The 5,110-nt window shown below is 47.7% G+C and overlaps 1 pseudogene; it reads right to left on the reverse strand.

Moving 5' to 3' along the window:
• Positions 1-2,278: 2,278 nt before the first annotated feature.
• LOC127198769 (60S ribosomal protein L18a-like) lies at positions 2,279-4,679 on the reverse strand (annotated as a pseudogene).
• Between the last annotated feature and the right edge of the window lie 431 nt (positions 4,680-5,110).

A 5,110-nucleotide genomic window follows, 5' to 3' on the forward strand; every position in this document is an offset into this window, starting at 1 on the left:
CAGCACATTTGAAGGGATGCTGGTTTGGACCAGACTAGGAGGTGGTGTAGGGTGGATTTCCTGAGGGAATGTTGGGGATTTCTGTACTGCACACCCATCCGTTGTTTCTTTAGCATCTCCTTTTATGTAGCTCTCATTCTGTTTGTACCCTTTCTTTTCTCTCGGGAGAACTTTAAATATTTTCTGCTAGGCAGGTTTACTAGTGAAGATTTTCTTCCATTTCTGAGCGTGAAGAAAGTCTTTATTTTTCACTTTAGAGGGATGGCTGTGCAGGCTTCTGAATGCTGCTGTTGTTTTCATCCCTTTAGCATTTGAATATTTCACTCCACTCTGCCTTGCATGGTTTCTGCATGGAGTTCTCATCTTTGCTCTTTATGGACAAGGGAGTTTTCCCCGGACATTTTTTAAAAAATCAGACTTCTTTAAAGATTTTTGTACTCACTGTTCAAAATGCTGAATCTCATAAGGCCATTTCCATACAAGTGCATTACCCCAGCCCCTTTCTCCCTTTTTCACTTCCATGAGTCTCTTTCATTCCTTTAAACAGTTTTACTTCTATTTTTATGTTTAATGTGCATACATGATTTCATGTTTCTATATAAAATCTAGAATTCAGAAATGAGAGAAAAATGTGTGATGTCTGTCTTTTTGAGACAGAATTAATCTGCTTAATATGGTAATAGCCAGTTGCATCCATTTTCTTGCAAGTGACATAATTATGATTTTTTTTTCTGCCCGAATAAACGTTCATTGTGCATATTCACCACATTTCTGTGTCCTTTCCTTTGCTGACAGACCCCAGGCTTGGTTCCCATATGTTGTCATTTCTGTGCTTTGACTATAACACAAATAAGCGTGGATCTTTTTGTTTTCTTTATTTTTCCCTGCTTGGAGTTCTTTGAGATCTCTGGATTTGTCGTTTGTCGTTTGGTGCTGTCATAAGCTTTGAGAAGGTCTTAACTTTTTTTTAATACTTCAAATAATTCTGTGACCAGTTTTAGTTTTTTCCCCCTTTTCTGTGCCCTCGATCATCACATTACACATCTGTCACAGAAGTGTTCTGTGGGTGACCTACTTACTCTCCGACATTCTGGCCTCTCCTCATCTGCTTTTTTTTTTGTTTGTTTTCTGCTGCTATGTCTTGTTTTCCCCCGGTGGTGGGAAGTGAACACATGGCCTCATGCATGCTGAGCATACAAAGTGCCGCTGACCTACACAACGTGGCCTGGAATCTTATTTTTTTCTTCATGTGTGTGCATGCATGCATGTGTGTTTGTATGCATGTGCTCATGCATACATGTGATTGTGCCTGTGCCGGTGTGTGTGTGTCTGTGTCTTCCTGTCTCCATTTCCTCCGCATTAGGAGTACAAGGCACCACATCTGGTTTTATATACTGGTGCTGGGGAGCAAGCTCAGACCTTCATGTACACACATTAAGCGCTGACTAGCAGAACCCTCACGCAGCCCCTCTTGTTATTTCTTGGGACTCATGGATGCTTTGCTTAACATCATCCAAACAACTGACAAGCTAGTCAAAGACATTTCTCACTTCTGCGTTGTGTTTTCTTCTGGGCCTTTCCGATTTTCCTAGTGTTTCTATCTCTCTGTTTATATTACCTATCTGTTTCTACATGCCCATGTGTTCCTTTAGAGCCCTCGGTGTCTTTATGGGAGTTGTTTTAAAATTGCTCGTCTAATTATTTGCACACACCTGCCTCACATGAATCTGATTCTGACACTTGCTGTTTCTCCAGAATCTACCTTTTGGCTTTTATTAATTGCACATCTTGAAATTTATTAATGAAAGGCAGACATGATGTATTGGAGACCAAGGGAAAAAGGCTTTTAAGCTCCAGGCTTCCTGTCTAGCTGGCTAGGCCTTAGGCTGTGTGCGCTGCTCCCTCTTCTGTGGCTCTCCCTACTTAGGCTTTCCCAGTCAGAATTAGAGGGTTGTGGTCTTTCAGCTGCCATCTCTGTTGCCATACAGGAGCAGACTGTGACAGTGTGTGTGTGTGTGTGTGTGTGTGTGTGTGTGTGTGTGCGCGCGCGCGCGCGCACGTGAAGCCCAGGCACTCCTGTGGTGAGGCTTCCATGTTTACTGAGCCTGTTCCCTGAACTGTGACCTTCACAAGTGCTTCTTCTTCTTCTTCTTCTTCTTCTTCTTCTTCTTCTTCTTCTTCTTCTTCTTCTTCTTCTTCTTCTTCTTCTTCTTCTTCTTCTTCCTCTTCTTCTTTTTTGGGGGAGGGCTCTAGAGTTTTATTCAGTGTGTCACTGGGTCTAAAAGAAGGTGTAGGGCCTCTTGGTAGTGAAGCGCGGCTTGTGCTGGCGATGCAACAGGGGGTGGGGCAGTGGGAACTTGATTCTGGAGTCGTGGAACTGCTTGACCGCTGGCCGGCGGCACTTGCCAGCTGCAATCAATCTTTTCCACCTTCATGGTCTGGATGGAGTGCGCATGGGCACGGTGCCGGGCACCCATGTCGCGGTAGCACTGAGTGATGGTGCCAGCAGTGGTTAGGTATCAGTACTCTCTCGGTACATGTGTGTGCCACTGCTGGAGTCGTAGCGCAGCCAGATGCCAAAGTTCTTCAGACGAAGCGGTGACTTCTCAAACACCTGCCCGCAGTACACTATCTCCCCGGACGACTTCTTCATCTTCTTCAGCTGCGACACGAAGTACCAGAAGCGGGACTTGGCCAGCACATGGTTGGGCACAAAGATGCGCATTCGGTACAGTGGTGGGGTATGGCACTTCGGGGTGGGCAGGCAGTGCCCCAGCACCTTGTACTCCCGAAGCGTGCCCGACGCCTTCTCACGAGTGCTTCCTGACTCTCCCCATTGTCACTGGTCTTGGGAAGGAGGGAAGCCTAGAGGGTAGTGTCTGAGGTTGGATATTCCTCCTCTGCCCAGCTGGGTTGGGTCTAGAAAAACAGATTGCCATGAAGGCAGGCTTCTCTGAAGGAGAAGAGAATGCTCTGGGCCTAAGGACCCCTCTCGCTTTCTGTGTCTCTCTCTTGTTCAGTTCCACATTCCACTCTTCTCAGCCTGGAGACTGGCGTTCCTGGGAGAGGAGGAACCCATGACCCCGTGCTTCACCCTTTCCTGCCAGGAAGCTGACAGCACTAGATCTTCCCAGGGAGAAGCATGCACTTCCGGCAGGGTGGCATCCAGGCCTTTCAGGAAACACGGAACGACAGGCTTCTTATGGCCTACTTTTGCCTCACACTATATAGCTGAGGATGACCTTGAATTCCTGATCCTCCAGCCTATACATCCCAAGTGCTAAGATTACAGGCCTATGTTACCAAGAGCCCAGTTGTTGACTTGAGTTCATTTGTAAGGCCAAGGCGCTTCGGTAGAGCCCAATATGGTGACAGGGAGTGTTAGAACTCAGTGCCTTCTTTTCAGTCACTTTATAAGTGGGCTCACTAAGTTCCTGCCTTGATGAAATTTTCACTTGGACAGGTGTCTTAAGTCAGTGTTCTATTGCTGTGAAGAGACACCATGACCATGACAGGTATTTAATTGGGGCAGGTTCAGAGGTTTAGCTCATTGTCATCATGGCAGGAAACATGGCAGCACACAGGCTGACATGGTTCTGGAGAAGGAGCTGGGAGTTTTACATCTGGATCCACAGGCAGCAGGAAGAGAGAGCCACTGGGCCTGGCGCTGGCTTTTGAAACCACAAAGCCCACCCCCAGTGACACACTTCCTCCCGCAAGGCTACACCTCCTAATCCTTTCAACTAGTGCCACTCCCTAAGCATTCACATACATGAACCTATGGGGGGGGGGGCATTCCTATTCAAGCCATCACAACAGGAGCGATGAAATCACACAAATCACAACTTTTGTAACCACTATGAAATACTCTGTATCAACGAAACCCTGCCCCACTCAGAAAACAAAACAAAATTTATTTTCAGTTTTGAATTGTCACCCTCATTTCCAGATGAGGAACAAGAAGTTCAGAGAGGTTGAGTCACCTCTCTAATGTCACACAGCCATTAAATGGCTGCATCAATATTTCCATTGAGGAGGCCAGAGCCAGAGAGCAACAGCTCCTGGCATAGCCATGCCCGGTGAGGGGGTCATCGGGCGGTGCACTTTGATTGGCTAAACACTATGTAACCAGGTGATTGCACTCAGGTAGGGAATTGGTAAATTCCCTGCCTTGGGCAAGGAATTGAATACCGAGGAAAGACGTAAGTCCTAGCAGAGAGGAAGGAAGTTCATCCCTTAATGGTCAGCGATGGGCTTAGGTATTTTGTAGGCTTCCTGGATGCTCCCTTCTTTTACGGCCCTGTTTAGAAACTTGCCTCCAGTCCTTCTCTGCCATTTCTCCTCTCAATGTCTTCTGGGAAAAAGTAGTTGCCATCTCGGAACCCGCTTTTGCCTTTCTTGTCCACCTATGTCCCCCTAAGTCAACTATTTCTAGAAGAGAAAGGAACAGACACAGTGCAGGCCCTTAGCTTCTGTTTGCATGGGTCCAGGACACCTACCCTCCCAGTCACCAGTTGCCTGCTCCTGCAGCCTGCTTTCTCCAGCAGGGCAGGCAGAGGAAGAAGAGTGAATAAGAACCCCCTAGTCAGGCTGGGCGGTCATGGGGAGAGGTGGTGGGGGCAGTAGAGCCTGGAAGCCCTGCTAAGGAGCTCACCTCCGCTAACAGCTGTGGTGGCCATGGGTACAGCGGCTGATGCAATGTCACCAGCTACTGGTGCTATGTTGTTGGCTAGTGAAGGGTAGGGGTCTAGCAGCAGTAACAGCCATTTTGCTCCAGGTGTTTACCCACACTCGTCCCTCCATCCTTCCCACCTGTACGTCATGAAGTTATCAGTTTTGCCCCCACCTTGAGCTCCTCGCTGCCATGCTCAACCTCCAGACATAGAGACAGTGGAGCAAAGTGCCCAGGTACTAAAGTCTGTGAAAGGTGAAGCCAAATAATCACTCCCTCCTTTTAAATCACTAGTCTTGGGCGTTTGGCACAGAGGGAAAACACACAGAAGCAGAGAGGGATTCTGCATGTGGAAACAGGCCATGCCAACATTGTCCAGGGCCACAGGGATACTTCCTGTACCGCCTGGGCAGGGGGAGGGAGTGGAGTTGGGGAGAA

The sequence above is a fragment of the Acomys russatus genome, chromosome 14, assembly GCF_903995435.1.
Source record: "Acomys russatus chromosome 14, mAcoRus1.1, whole genome shotgun sequence".
Taxonomy (NCBI): Eukaryota; Metazoa; Chordata; class Mammalia; order Rodentia; family Muridae; genus Acomys; species Acomys russatus.